Below are 17,454 nucleotides of genomic sequence, written 5' to 3'. Positions count from 1 at the left end.
GGGTATTATGTCAATATCATGTTAATACACATATATGTAAGTCAATAAAACAGAAATATGATATCAGGTAAATATGGTTACATTTTAAATTCATCAAAGTACTGGGAAGGCCTAATTTATGATTGAAATGTTCTATTTTACTTAAAAAGAATTGCACATATGATTTTCCACAAAGAATATTTCTTTTATGAATACAGTTATGTTTGGATGCGTATTCTTAATACTGCGTATGTAAATGTGTCTTTTTGCTGCAATGACGATGTGATTTAGTAATCTATTATGATGTAGAGTACCAAACCAAACCATATGTTTTGATAATAGCAATGGATGAGGGTAATTGTTAAGCCAGGTTTGTAGGTTTTCCAAAAAGTTGAATTTTATCAATTCTTTTGGAAGGGCATTGGTGTCTTCTCATTGAAATCATGCCAATATGCTTTTGAAAATAATAGTCTATTAGAATATAAACGGCAGAGCATAATAACATGCTTCGCCAAAGAAGGACGTGATCGACACTATTTAATAATATGGCGACCGATAAGTCAATTGAATGTTGACTACAAGATTGTCATGAGCGCTATTGCATACAGAATGAAACAAGTATTGGGTATTACAAAAAGTAATACCCAAACAGGCTTTCTGAAAGGTACAGTCATAGGAGATATCTATATGATCTGCTAGATTATTGTGAATTAAATAAAATACCTGTCCTTCTTGTTATAGTCGATTTTGATAAATTTAAATAACATTTTAGGCATTAAATTCTTTCAGCTTCGACCACTTTTTTTAAAAATGGGTCAAACTATTCCAATCAAGTATCTGCAGAGCTACTATTAATGCTGGTCACATATCAGATTATTTCAGTCTTGGTAGAGGTGGTCGACAAGGGATCCTTTGTCGCCATATTTATTTCTCGTGTACGCTGAATAACTTTCAAACGCAATCAAAAAGAATGAAAAACATAAACGGTATTGACATAAATGGCGTAACGTATACAATATTCCAATAATATATGTACTGAAAAAAAATCGAATTAAAACTAAATTGCAAGAAACTAGAGCAATATGGAGAGGATAAAACATAGATAGCAATGAACACCACTGTCCACATGTCCCTATGGAGTGGTCCAAAGAACCTTTCAAAATCTTAAGCATTGTTTTTGATACAAAAGTTGGATGATGAACTTTGCTAAACAATTTTGAAACAGCAAGGAATAATAAGACAAGAAACTTTCAATACAAAACTGTCCATCGCATTTCAACAACACAAAAATTTCTTCCTAAGATAGGGATATCTGATTGCAGTCACTGCTTCTTTTGCACTGAGGAACAAGAACACTTGAACATATGATTGCAGGAAAACTCCGAATCTGATAAGACAGTTTCGAAAATGGTTTGAAGGGAAATTAATCATATTTAAATCAATTGGAGACCCCAGTCAAAGCATTCTGTTAAATCATTGTATTACCGTCTCAAAATGTATATTTATACGTGTAAAAAAGACAAATTTGCATTTCCCAGGTTTGATAAAAAATGTCAAGCAAATTTATAACATTGAAACAATTATATACGGCCCAAGCAATACTACAACAAAATACAAATGGTGAACATTGATACACACACTTGCAGCTTAATTAATTGAAAAATGCAGCCACTGACGCACACGTCCCACCATTTAGCAATATTCAAGTAATATCTGTGCGGGGATTTCCAGTTTTCCACTCCGTGTTTTCCACTGCTAAAAGCGGCTTAAAAACATACTCACTCACTTTATCCACTACAGCGTGGTTATTTGGGACATGAAGTTTCAATGTCGTAGTTGTGGTAACAATAAGACTTCGATGGCCTCAGTTTTATTGTGGTTTATCATTTTACTTAAAGGTCACATAAACCCTAGGGGGTAAAATACATAAATCACTAACTGGCATCGTTATAAATGAAACCCCGTCATTAAAACTACTCATTTCGACCTTTAATTGACTTAAATCGACCTTTTGACAACAGTGCACAATTCTCACCCGCGAACGAAATTTCAACCAATCAGAGCGGCGCGACTCTGTGACGTCAAATGAGGAATAGCTTTGAGGGCCGATGCAGAATTCATCTAGATTTAAGGGGTAAATTATCTTGTTTACAGGCTTGTATAAACCTGAAATCGTGACAATTGTTGTGGAAAATGAAAGCTATATGTTCTCACAATCTACTGGCATTTAATTTTGTCTCCTGCTTTGCCTAGTTTCCGAGTTACAACTTGTTTTCATAGACGCTTCTGTCACAATTGATTGGTGTCGTTAGGCCCTATTTGTCTAATGACTGATCCAAATTGATCCCATTTCTGTGTTTTTTTACCTCGATATTTAATCATGACATGTAAAATCTGTTTGTATTCTCAAAACAGTGTCGGCCCATAAGTTTTCACATGCAATACAGCAATTAATACTCCCTTGTTGTAACCCGTGTTAGGTAGTATAAACCTACACATGTTATTTGTCATCATTCACTTGATGGTCAGTTAATGAATTTATAACAGGTATAATTAGTGGTAACACACTTAGATTACCCGACAAAGGTTCCCATTTGGCATTTCTTGTGTCTGGAGTAAATATTCAACATTATGAACATCGATCAAAGGATTAACCGATAACACGCTGATTGATTAATTACTTTTATCTTACACAGCGGAATTGTCAAAGGTAGTGTTTATGTATGTAGATTTACTAATCTATACTGAATACACTCTGCCGTGTCGGTGTATGCGTAAAACAACGTCCTTCTTTCAAAGGATTAACCGGCAATACATTGATTGATTGCCCATTATTGGCTAACTAAATTACTGTTTTTAATGAAAGGCGGACATTATGCAATTAGTTGCCAGGTGTGCTATCTTGGGTGACCAATGAGAGTATACACCAATACCTGAAAAGATTTATCACTTTTTTCGTATATTAAACTGTTAAAAGACACATCATTTGGAACAGTTTTGTGGATATTGATGGATACATTCCTCAAACAAGGTAATGGCCTGATATTGTTCCTATAACTTTAATCTGTTTTAATTTTAATATTTGCATTTTGTTTTTAATCATTTGTCGTAGCATTCAACAGAATCATTGTTTTCGCCGTGAAGTGTTATGAGACAGACAACATACACTAGGGTGTGTGTGCGAATTATGATTCACATTGGCAAACTATAAAATGTCTAGATATTACAGTTCTGTTATAAATTCACTATAAGTATCAGCACATCGTCAGCTTTTTATTTAGTTTCAAAATGCATAAAAGTATGATAATAAACTAATTAGGATTATATGACCAAATATAAAGACGCACATTGACTAGTATCTACATACTGGTGAGTGGACATTAACCATGTGAATGTAGCAAGAAATTTAGCGCGCAGTATTGTGACTTCGACCCCCACCTCGCTTCCGTGGAAGAAATCGTTATGTTATAAGTTGTGTCATGCAAAATCCTTTTGGTTATGATTCCAATACATATTTAACTACGAGTAGAAAGTAGTTTTGATTTTCTAACTTGATGAAAACAAACTATAATCTCATTAATTCTAACTTTACGATTTTCAAAAAATGGCGGCGCCCTGTCGGGAACATCCGCCAGTCTGTGGATAAATGCTATTTAGGTTTGTTTTTCACCGAGTTACAAAATCAAAACTACTTTCTACTGGTAGTAAAATATGTATTTTATTGATGGCCAATAGGATTTTTGCATGACATAGCGTATAACATAACAATTTCTCTCCTGGCAGCGAGGTGGGTGTCAATATAATACTACTTACAATATTATTGTTACTTCGACCACAACCTCACTTCCGAGGAAGAAATCGTTATGTTACAAGTTGTGTTATGGAAAATCTTTATGGTCATCAATCATATACATATTTTACTATAACTAGTAAGTAGTTTTGATTCTTTAACTTCCGTGAAGCGATCTGAACACAAGTAAGATATCGTTTCAGGCTTCCACAACGCTCGCTTCGCACTCACAAACATAACCCATTTAGCACGAACTGCGGGATCCTGTGGAAATCTGTGCATGGTGACACCATCACCCGACCCCTAGGAGCAATTGACGACAAAGCAACGATTCGGCATGTCGTCGTTCATGTCGAGAAATCATCAAAATGATGAGCGTGCTACACACTTTCTATACAACTAACTGAAAATCGTTCCTCATATGACGTCACTGCAGTGCTCTGGCGACAGAGTTACGTAACCTGTCTGTGGTTTCGTTGGCGGGCGAGAGGAAGCAGGCGACTTTTGGCCACTTTTAATCGCTCGGTATTAATTAACCACACGTTTTAAAGAATAAATTTGGTGTTCCGCATAAGACTAACCACAAATCTTTCATATGTAATGGTTAAAAGAGTAACAAAAAACAAAGTTAGTGGTTCTTTAAGCATGTACACGTGACTTCAGGTTATAACAGAAAAACATATGTGTCAATGAATGAAATAAGTATGAAAATTAGATAACCAGAAGTGGGATTTTTGTTTCAGGTGAGACCACTGTTTGATTCGAAAAGTAAATATCACCACATTATACCAGAGATCAATCAAATGACACAAAAGTCCTGTTGTTGTTTTTAAAGTTTTAGTAATTCTGTCTAAAAACAAAAATAAAAACATGATGAAAACAGTCAATGTGACATTACCATGACGCTGAACTAATGGTACTTTTACAACTGCTTCTTCTAACAACATCTTTGATATTTTGTAAGAAACACATAAAATGACTGTTTCAATCACACACATATGACACCATACCCACATCGAAGGTAATTCGGAAAGGTTGTTCGAAGTATGTCACCGTGTGAGTGAATGAGTGAGGTGAAAACACGTGGACACACCACTGTATGCATAACTACATGCATGACGTGCGTATTACAGAATACAGGTTTCGATGTTAACAATTTGTACTGCTATACCAGTGGACTAGAGGGTCTTTAAATTTACTAGACCTGACCTTATGTCAACTAGACCCAACTGTTGGAAGACAAAACAAGGCTATTTTGTTATCAACGGGTCTATTATGCACATTAGAAGAACACACTATATTAAACACAAAACTATGTGATAATTGTTGATTTCTTTTGTCCATTATGAATATTGCATATTTCGTATGACGCTATCATATTTACCCCATGCATGTACTGATATTCAAGCTGTACAAGTTCGCAACATGTCATAAAATTAAACGTTTATTTCTTTATTTATATTTTTTATTCCTGGAAGCATATTACATGTCATAAAACCTATTTGTAACATTATTTCTTGAAACGAACATTAAATATTTATTTTCTCCGCATTATGCAATTTATTGTATACACATTTACATGTACAGAAGATATATTATGGAGGGTTCAACTGTGTTTCAAAAACTGCGGTCGTCATTTCAACTCATCAACCAGTGGCGTCTACAGGGCTCCGACACGACAAACAATGTTGTCATACAACGGAGTGATATAGAATTATCCACTGCAACAGGTTTAATTTTGCGCAAAGGGATAAATTGGTGCGAACTTCTATCATTGAACAAGTAAACATCAATGACACCAGGTGTTTGCGAAAAGAGAAAGAAGCAAACTGACGACATTCTAATGTTTTCATTTTAACATATATTTGACCACATTATGGTAATATATATACTGAACCTCAAAAGAAATGTCGCACCGATAGAGGTGTCTTAAAGCACACACTTTAATTCACTCTAATTAACAATCAAAACGGAGGACTGAGTTCAAACTTGACTATCATGGTTAACACATTTTCGGGAAACACATTTAGAGTTCACACAAACAAAGTCACCACAAATGGTACCATTAAGATACCCCAAAGTCAGTATCGTGTGTGGCCTCTATGGGCATCGATGAAATCGTTGCATCGTCTGTACATGGAATGAATTAGCCGGTCGATGGAGGTCATACGCACTTGGGTCCATACTCTGCGAAATGCAGTAGTTGTCGGCCTTGGTTGGAGGCCATTCAGTCTTCTTTGAATCTCGTCCCAAAGATGTTCTACTGGACTTAAATTCGGACTGAGTGGCCGGACAGATTTTGTAGGGTTTGGATGCCATGCCATCTTAGGAAGTCCAATGTTGCTCTGGCAGTGTGGGCACGACCGTTGTTTTGCTGGAAGATGTGATTTCTCTAACGTGCCAAAATGTGCTACAATGTGTGTGTGTGTGTCTGTGTGTGTGTATGTGACTTGTGTCTGTGTATGTGTGTGTGTGAGCAGCTGTCATGTCAGTTGTCATGTCCTCATCCTGGACCAAGATTCTGGAACACCATGGTGTCAACTAACTGGTTCAGACCGATTGCACCCCACAACATGATGCTTGGAGTACCCCACGGGTCTCTTTCAACAATACACTCATTGGAAAACAGTTCCCCACGCCTTCACCATACTCTCACTCTGCCATCGACTGTCGAAACACAATATCGGCTTTCATGAGATAACAGCACAGTTCTCCATTGTCGATAACGCCAATTTCGATGCTGAGTTGCCCATTTTGGTCCGTTTGGGCGGTGATGAGCGGTGAGGACAGGACTACGATATGATCGGTGACAGTAGAGGTTTCTTCCGCGCAAACGTCCACGCACCGTATCGGCATTGATAGGTCTGTTGTGAGTCCCAATGGTCCGTCGCTTTGGGGAAGCGATCCTGCAGATGGTTGCACACAATCTGTCGGTCTTGACGTTGTGATGTTACTGAAAGTCGCCCACTGCGCGGACGGTCTTGAATGCTGTTAGTGACCTGATACCACTCCTGCTGTCCTAACATGGACATTAAAATGATTGGCTACCCTCCGTGCAGTCGGGACAACTTGCAAACGTCCCACGACTTGGTTCCTTTGATCTCTCGTAAGACGTGGCATGGTGGTTGTGTCAAAACAAAAATGATTTCAGGCGCTCGCTCGCTTTCATTGGTACGGTTGTCACGACATGCACGTGCATTTTCATTTTCACGAATGTCATACAGAACATTTTACCATGTCTGCCTTTTTCTGTGCGTTTGGTCGATATGCTTTTTCATCAGAAAACACACTGATGTTGGTAATAACTGTCAATTTGGATTGTAAAACATGTTACGAAAACGGTACAATCATAATACAAACACAACCTTGCAAGAACAAAATTTTGATTTGGTTTTGAAAAGCGACGTTTCTTTTGTGGTTTAGTATATATATTAGTGCCTAAAGCCACTATTCTTTCGGATATATAGCATTAGGCTTTGATGGTCAGTATTTACATATTGCTACACTGTATAAATGTTTATGGAAAAGGGGCTTTAAGTTTGACAGCGTTTGTCCAATCCTTTTTTAAATTTTTCCATCAATACAGTATGTTTAACAACATGTAAAATATGTTTCATTTACTTTGAATTTCGATATCAAAAGGAATATGTAGAATAATCAGGCAACATTACCTGTCATCTTTACAAAGGCTTGATCAAAATATTTCCAGGTATGTTCCCAGCGGATCTAAACATGTGTCAATCGATAATGGGCAGTCAGAGCAATGTGATAAAACAGAAAGGAGATAGCTCATTCTCGATACAGCTTTCGAATGGCTAATACCATAAGCCAATCAACAGGCATCGAATTCCGATCTGTAAAATTACCATGCCTCCCAAACTGGGCTCTATCGACTGCTATTGCACCTCCTACAGTCAGATTGCGAAATGGCTGACCCTCTTAGTCATTTCACGAAGTGTCTGAAATTTGTAGTCAGTTTAAGAAATGACTGATTTCACAATCTCACTGTAACATATACAAGTTCTTCAGAAAACAGTGAAGGAGTTTAGGACCCATTGCTGAATGAGCGTCCACTTGGGTCGGAGTCCGATCTATCTGTACAATTACCATGCTTCCCAACTTGTTCACCTAATTCCATTTCCTCATTTTAAGAAACAGTGAAAGGAGGAGTTTGGGGACAGTTGCAGCCTCAGCGTCCACTTGGTTAGAGGTGGATAAATACTTGCTACATACTAGTATGTAATGAAAAACTGGGCTATACCGACATTTATTGCAACTCCCATGTATATACATGTATACACGTTCTCTCTTGGTTTCTTAAAACATAATGATAGATAAAGTCGATCTCGCCTATATTGTCATTGACCACATTCTGAGGCTTTATGATAGTGGTTCCATAACAATATGCCTGTTTTAACTGATATTGATGAGTTATAGCAAAACTAGTCATCCATAAATTCTGCTGAATCTCAGAAATTCGGCGAAAGAATTGATCATCTCGAGCTCGCATAAGGAGCAGATACCACCATTAACCCTCGATCCGAAAAATACGAGGCAATCCGTATTAAATAATGTGTTTCTCATCTCCAAACTCAACTGGCAAGAGAGTAGGCGGGCGAAAAATAAATAAACATAAATATTGTTTCAAAAACTGTGTAACTTTGCTGTTAAATTAGATCACTTGGTGATAGTCTTTCAATTGATATTAGATCAATACACTTTGTTGCAGAAACAACTTTCCAATAAATGTAGATGAAAAACATCAAGCAGACCTCCTGATTGTGTACGAGTGCACAAGTATAATATAAGTTATTTATGATATCAGGGCATACCTTACCATAGCAACGGGGCGGTGGGGTAGACAGTAGACTAGTGGTTAAAACGTTCGTCGTGCCGCCAAAGACCCCACATGTGTACAATGCGTGAGGGCGGTGGGGTAGCCTAGTGGTTAAAGCGTTGGCTCGTCACGCCGAAGACCCGGGTTCGATTCCCCACATGGGCACAATGTGTTAAGCCAAATTCTGGTGTCCCCCCGCCGTGATATTGCTGGAATATTGCTAAAAGCGGCGTAAAACTAAACTCAGTCAGTACAATGCGTGAAGCTCGATTCTGGTGATGTTGCTGGAATATTGCTAAAGCGACTTAAACCATCACTCACTCACTCACTGCTATAACGGCGGCGAAAACTGAGATAAGAAAAAGTTTAATATTTCACTTTGGAATAGAAATTCAGGACGGGTGTGGGCAACACAGAATAGATACGGTCAGACTTATACACAATTGTAATTATAACGTGTAGAACCGGAATTCACATATCGCCATCCCATTCTTCGTCACACACTTTTACAAGAACAAGGCTCCAACTCTGTTATCAAAAGTTCAAAATGTCCTCTGTCCTGAATTTTCACAGTTATTTTAACTTCAACACATAAGAATATCGTGTATCACATCATTCACTGATCACTTAAAAGATGAAAAAGAAAAACCTCAATAAACACGTTTCAGTTGTGTTTCTAACAGAAATAGCGTAGTCAAGGATTAATCAGGATTCCTGGCTTGAGCGTCTCGATAGTTCATTGCTTTGGAATCACTAAAAGGCCTCAGTTCCATTTCCAGAAATTATTCTTCATATTCAGTTTAAAATGTGATTTTATGTCTGAAAGGTTATATTTATGAAATACAATCGCCGGGGAACAATAGCACGGCTGGGGACACCAGAAATGGGCTTCACACATTTTACCCATGAGGAGAATCGAACCCGGGCCTTCGGCGTGACGAGCGAACACTTTAAGCACTAGGCTACCCCACCGCCCCCTTGCATGGTCGAGATTAACCTAATGTTACAGGCTGTCCATCAAAGCCTGGATCTATCGTATTTGTCATCAGACTTTTCACTGTATAGATACGGGTTTTCTGTTTTACCATGAAGCCAGAACACAATACATAAAGTCGATCACACCTATTTTCCCACTGACCAACACAGTTTTCTTGCTTGCATGTATTGAAATGACATTTGGATAGTTTCCACTTCCGTGTAGAGGTGATGTCATAGGCATACACAACAGCGTCTTCACCGATCCACACCAGAACATCACATAACAGGGCTAAGTCCTGAAGTGTTGTGTTTTTAAAAAAACACTAAAGTGTTAGGTTTTGTAGAATAATCAAGCAACATTACCTGTCAACTTTATCAAAGGTTTAATCAAATTATCTCCAGATATTTTTCTCGAGCGGATCTAAACATGTCCCAAGCGACAAAGAACAGTCAGCGTTATTTGATGAACAGAAATGAGATGGCTGAAAATGATGTTAAAAGCAAATGTTCATTCTCGATACAACTTTCGAATGGCTAATACCACAGGCCAATCAACACACATCGAATTGCGATCTGTACAATTACCATGCCTCCCAACCTGTTCACCTAATTCCATATCCTCATTTTAAGAAACTGTGAAAGGAGTTTGGGACCAGCTGCAGAATAAGCGTCCACTTGGTTACAGATGGATATATACTTGTTACATACTAGAATGTCAAGACAATCCGGGCTGTATCGACCTTTATTGCACCTCCCATGTATATATACATGCATACACGTTCTTCAGAAACAGCAACTAACGGGATCGGGTGGTCAAGCTCGCTGGCTTGGTTGACACATGTCATCGGTTCCCAATTGCGCAGGTCGATGCTCATGCTGTTGATCACTGGATTGTCTGGTCCAGACTCGATTACTTACAGACCGCCGCCATATAGTTGGAATATTGCTGAGTGCGGTGTAAAACTAAACTCACTCACTTCAGAAACAGTGAAAGGAGTTTAGGGCCCGTTGCAGAATGAGCGTCCACTTGGTTCGGAGTCCGATCTGTACAATTACCATGCCTCCCAACTAGTTCACCTAATTCCATTTCCTCTTTTTAAGAAACAGTGAAAGGAGTTTGGAGCCAATTGCAGCCGTTATCATGATCCGTTTTGGGTACCACTAAAGCCTTGGATTATCTCAATCAAAGGTTCATATGTATATTTGTATCCAGTAACATAATCTGAAATTAAGCAAGCCACAAGTCACAAGTCACAAGCCACTACCACCTGATCCTGATTCGTTATTACCAGCAAAGGCGAATGTTGGCGAACCTATAATTGTGTCGCTACATGGTAGAGATTAATTTAATGTTACAGCCCAGGCTGTCCATCAAACCCCGGATGTATCGTTTTTGTCATCACACCGTTTAGTGTATATACATAGATACGAGTTTTCTGTTTTATCTTGTAGCCAGAACACAATACATAAAGTCGATCACACCTATTTTCCCACTGACCAACATAGTTTCCTTGCAAACATGTATTGAAAGGACATTTGCTTACTTTCCACTTCCGTGTAGAGGTGATGTCATAGGCATACACAACAGCGTCTTCACCGATCCACACCAGAACATCACATAACAGGGCCATGTCCTGAAGTGTTGTGTTTTTTAAAAGAACTAAATTCTTAGGTTTTGTGGCAGCGGTTCCATTATAGTGTACATATTGCAACTGATATTGATGAGGTTCAACAACACTAGCCACCCAAACAATCACCTGTCTCTCAGAACTTCCACTTAAAAGCAATCATCATATATGTCAAGCGTAAACATTTGAATTGGTTGGCTCCTATGAGGAACAGATACAACCATTAACCTTCGGGTCAAATTAATTTTACAAATATCAACAAAGTATAATAGTTGTGAGAATCTGTCATAGAAGAATAATTCGATATGTGTTTGAGTGATTAGTTTGTTATCATTACGATCAATTCTCGAGTACAGGATATTATAATTGTCCACATCACTTTCATCATCATATTCATCCATGTCCATAGAATCATTGCTATAATCCGTATATATTATCAGACCACGGCTAGAATCAAATTGGAATTCCATACCGTCATCAAGTTCAAAGACAACGTCAGTGAACGTGTTATTAAACTTGTTATAGCATGATACATTTCTGCAGCTGATGTATGTCATTTGCATGCAAAGAGTAAAACCAGTTTGTTTATCAATGGTAACATCCATGTCATGACTGATATTATCGGATCTTGAATTCTGTGCTAAATCAGTTGCGTTGCTTTGTTCTCCAATACTTCCATTTGGAAAAAAGTTTGAAACGGCACTCTTTTCCAGTGAATAGTTCTTGGCATCAACTTTGTCAAAGTGGCATTGAAGATTTCCGTCCATTTGAAGACAATTGAAAACAATGTTTGAGCCTTCTGTTATCAGTATGTAGTTAGAGAGTTTATCACTGGTGTGTGTTAGTTTCCACTGTGACGCTCCACAGAATGATTTGAGAATAAGAAATGAACACATGCTGATCCACGGAGTCCACTCCTGCATGAGCCAGCCACGTAACATTGTTAAGCCCACACACGGGGTAGACTTCAACAACCGATGAAACCTACGCCCCTGTGTCGGTGGAGGACGGGAGGCTGGTGGTTGAGGGCACTGGTTCCAGGAACAGTGTTCCTTTGCCCAACACACCACTTCGCCCCTTACTTCACCTAGACGGGTGGTTGAACTGGCCCAGTTCAATCAATCGGCTGGTCACGCCAAGCCCTGTGCATGGTTACTATTTTGCACATTTTTTAGTATTGGGTATTTGGTCATTTACACTTTCAGTGTATAAATTATGAATGTATCTAATTGCCTAGAGTCCCATGCCAGAAGGCGGTGGCTCATGGGCCAATCTGGTTATATAGACCTCTGAATTCCGTGTTCTTTAGAACAGCGTCATGGGCCGAACCAGCCTGGCACTTATTCTTTAAGATATCATGGCTTTTCAAGTCTGTATTTTCTGGAGTATGGCATCCCTGTAACCCTGGTATTGTTGTCTGGTATCCACTCCAATACCGTCCTTGTTGACACTCGATGGCGGGTGGGGGGCAGGGCTGCTGAATTATATTATTACACCATGGCTAACCCCACTCAATCCACTGGTTCTTCTAAAACGAGCAAACGTCGTCACATGTCCTCTTCATCCGACGAAGAGATATCTTCTTTCATTAAAGATTCCTGGCCAAGGTTTTGGTCATTGACAGTTCTGATGGCAACCCTTTAAGGATCAATCCTTTGCCGTCTCCAAGGGTATTCAAGGTATCTGCGGAGAGGTTAAAACGTCACTCGTCTACGAAATGGTTCTCTTTTAATTGAATGTTTGCGTAGGCAACAGTCTGTTAATCTTCTGGGTTTAAAGCAGTTTGTAAACAACCAGGTAGTTGTTTCTGTTCATAAAACTCTCAACACATGTAGAGGTATTATCAGAGACAGGGCCCGCTGTCTGTCCGATATGACAGAAGATGAGATTGTAGCAGAACTGACAGACCAGGGTGTTACTTCTGTTAAACGTTTTAACAGGAAACAAGAGTCAACTTTTGTCAAAACAAATACATATCTGTTCACTTTTGGTTTGACAATTCTTCCAAAATTCATAAAAGCTGGTTACTGTAATATCGGAGGGAGGTATATGTACCAAATCCACTCCGGTGTTACAAATGCCAAAAATTTGGACATGGTGCGAGATCTTGCACAGGTAAGTCAGTGTGCTCACGCTGTAGTGGGGCTCATGAAGCACCGAATGTACTAATGACATGAAGTGTGCCAACTGCAGTGGTGAGCATCTGTCATCATCGAAATCTTGTCCAAAATTTGAGTATGAGTGCAAAATTCTAAAATTGAAGTGCAATAATAATATTTCATACTTTGAAGCAAAGAAATTGGTTCAGGCTCAGTCAAGACCAGCAACAGGTCTTACCTATTCTGCCACAGTATCTTCTACTGTTCTCTCTACTGTCAAAAAAGCTGCATCCGTTTCAACATCTTGTCAGACTGACATATCTTGGGTGAATGACGCTCAGATAACCTTGGATGACACGACTCAATCATCACAGAAGTGTCAACGCTCATCAGCATCCCAGACTGAGGAGAACCAACCAGGACAAATATCAGATATTGATTTAACTCCTGATACTCAGGGCGTTGTTAAACTCACAAATAAAGAAAAGAAGAAGTTGAGAAGAAAGACCAGAGCTTCTTCATCCTTTAGAAGAGCGCTCTCCCATAACACCTTCTGTGGCGGTTCAAAATCTGTTCGGACCGCTTGACATGGAGATCACTCCTTCACAAACAGCTTGTAGAATTAGCGATATTGCCGCGCGCTCACGATCTCCAGTTGAAGCTCCTAAACATTTTAATGAACTTAATACAATGGAATTGCAGAGGCCTTAGGAACAATTTTAACGATCTGCAATTATTATCTCAGGATTTTACACCTTCGGCTTTTAGTCTACAAGAGACTTATCTGAAAAGTTCAGATAAATTTGAATTACGTCGGTACAATTCATATCATTCGTTTTCACCCCAAGGTGAAAGAGCCACTGGTGGCGCTTCTATTTTGGTTAGACAGGGTGTTATTCATAGCCCTGTCCCTCTTAAAAGCAATCTTCAGGCTGTTGCTGTCCGTCTAACTTTACAGGTAACCTTTACTCTTTGTTCTTTGTACATTTCTCCTTCTTCTGCTCTTCAGCAGTCTGATCTTCAGGATCTATTTGACCAGCTTCCCAAACCCTGTATCATAATGGGTGATCTTAATGGCCATAACCCTTGTGGGAAGTGCCAATATTAACAGTAAAGGAGAATCCTTTGAAGACTTCATGTTTAATAATAATTTATGTCTTTTCAATGATGGATCAGCCACATATTTACATCCTGGTTCTGGAACTTATTCTGCACTTGATCTGTCCCTCACGGACCCAAATATTTATAATGAATTTGACTGGTCAGTACACGATGACCTGTGTGGAAGTGACCATTTCCCCACAATCCTTTCTGCTATAAACCCAAACGATGATCCACCAACAACAAGGTGGAATTTTAATAAGGCCAACTGGCCATTATTTCAGACACTGTGCGCTGACACATTACAGTCCGACCTTTTTGTTAATGTTACAGATCCGATTCAGTTGTTCTCTGATAAACTGAAAAACATTGCCCGATGAAACTATTCCTAAGGCTTCTGCTAAACCACATATTCGAAAACCATGGTTTACTGACGATTGTAAACAAGCTAGAAAGTGTAGGAAAAAGGCAGAGAAATACTTTTTCGCCGCCACCCTACAGTTCACAATTTAAATAATTTTAAAATAAACAATGCCAAGGCTCGACGTACATTTAAACAAAGTAAACGTCAGTCATGGAAGAACTTTGTATCAAAGATCAATTCCCGTACACCAATGACGAAGGTATGGAACATGGTACAGAGAATCAAGGGCAAAGGTAGAAATTCAAGTGTTCATCATCTCAAAGATGGCGACGATCTTTTAACTGATAAAATTGACATTGCTAACAAGTTGGGTGCAACTTTAGCGAGACATTCTTCTTCATCCAACTACAATCCAAAGTTTCAGAAATATAAAGATCATCAACAAAAAAAATAAAATTAACTTTCATTCTGATAATGGTGAAGATTATAATGAAGTATTTTCACTACATGAGCTGAATACTGCCTTAACGCAAGCTCATGATACGGCAACAGGTGCTGATAATATCCACTATCAGCTCCTGAAACATTTACCTAATGCTTGTCTTGAAACACTTCTGAACATTTTTGATAATATTTGGATGACAGGGCATTTTCCTCCTTCGTGGCGTCATGCCATTGTTGTACCAATACCTAAGCCTGGCCGGGATCATACAGATCCATCCAACTACAGACCTATTTCATTAACTAGTTGCGTTTGCAAGACCATGGAACGCATGGTCAAATAATAGATTAGTGTGGTTTCTAGAATCCAATAATCTAATTTCTAACATTCAATGTGGTTTTCGTAAAAATAGAAGCACTATTGACCATTTGGTTCGACTAGAATCATTCGTTAAAAATTCCATTGTAAATAACCAGCATGCTGTATCAATCTTTTTTCGACCTAGAGAAAGCTTATGATACAACATGGAAACATGGCATTTTAAAGAGATTTACATGACTTTGGTTTGAGAGGCCGTTTGCCTCACTTTATATCACAGTTTTTAGCTGACAGGCAATTTCAAGTGCGTGTTGGATCAACCCTGTCTGACCATTATAATCAGGATCAGGGGGTTCCACAAGGCAGTATTTTGTCCGTTACTTTGTTTAGCATAAAAATCAATAGTCTCTCAAAAGTATTAAATGACTCAATAGATGGGTCATTGTTTGTGGATGATTTTAACGTTTCATGTCGTGGTAAAAATATGCATACCATCGAGAGACAATTACAGATGTGTTTAAATAAAATTCATAAATGGTCACTTGAGAATGGCTTTAAATTTTCACAGATAAAGACCAAATGTATACATTTCTGTCGGAAATATAAGCCTCATAAAGATCCCGAACTGTATTTGGATGGCTCTCCAATTAACGTTGTAAAGGAAGCCAAGTTTTTGGGACTGATGTTTGACAAGCATTTGACCTTTTTACCACATATTAAGTCTTTGAAGACTAAATGCCTGAAGGCATTAGATCTATTAAAAGTCGTGTCCAATTCAAAGTGGGGAGGGGATCAAACTACTCTCCTTCATTTGTACAGATCACTCATCCGGTCAAAAAACTTGATTATGGCTCCATTGTATATGGTGGAGCCTGTAAAAGCAATTTGAAACTACTGGATTCTGTCCATCACCAAGGTCTACGACTTTGTCTTGGATCTTTCCGAACTTCTCCTATTGATAGTATTTATGTTGAAGCTGACGAGCCTTCTCTCAACCAACGCCGTATCAAATTGTCTTTGCAGTATATTACTAAACTATCTTCTAATCAGTCGAACCCTGCATATAACTGTGTCTTCCATCCTCTCTATAAGGATCTGTACAACAAAAAGTCTTCTCTTGTTCCGCCTCTTGGGCACAGAATTAGACCATTCATTGCTGCTGCCGGCATTGAGCTGGAAAATGTGGCTCCTTCCCGTTTGCTTTCTTCTCCTCCTTGGCAATTGGTGAGGCCAGATGTTGACTTAAAATTAACCACATTTAAAAATCCGAAACTAATGATTTACAGTATAAACAAGAATTTAGTCAATTAAGAAATAAATATATTACATATAAATCCTTATTTACAGATGGATCCAAGGATGGTGGCGCGGTGGCTTGTGCCACTGTCATTGGGTCCAAAACAATATCTTCTCGGCTACCAAATAATAGTTCTATTTTCACAGCAGAAGCTAACGCCATATTAACAGCTCTGAAATATATAAATAAACACCGTAAATATAAACAATACATCATATTTTCTGATTCTCTTTCTTGCCTTCAGGCGATTAAAAACCTTTCTTGCAAGCATCCACTTTTATTAGAAATTCTTGAATTGTATAATGAGCTTGCTACTGGCCAATGCGACATCGTCCTCTGTTGGTTACCCAGCCACGTTGGCATTTCTGGGAACACAATGGCTGATATTGCTGCTAAGGCAGCACTCAACAAATCTGTGACACCACTTCTTATTCCATACTCTGATTACAAAGCTGCTATTAGAACTTACATCCGTGATCTGATGCAGAAGAAGTGGGACACCCAAGCAGGTATTAATAAATTACATGCAATAAAACCAACTATCGGTTACACTTACTTGGGTTGTCAGTCCAGATTTGAAGAGGTCATCATACGACGATGTCGTATTGGCCACACAAGATA

The sequence above is a fragment of the Haliotis rubra genome, unplaced genomic scaffold (genome assembly GCF_003918875.1).
Source record: "Haliotis rubra isolate DU_JTF1 unplaced genomic scaffold, ASM391887v1 Scf92, whole genome shotgun sequence".
Classification (NCBI taxonomy): domain Eukaryota; kingdom Metazoa; phylum Mollusca; class Gastropoda; order Lepetellida; family Haliotidae; genus Haliotis; species Haliotis rubra.
The sequence above is the reverse complement of the archived record's forward strand: the minus strand, read 5'-3'. Positions refer to the sequence as shown.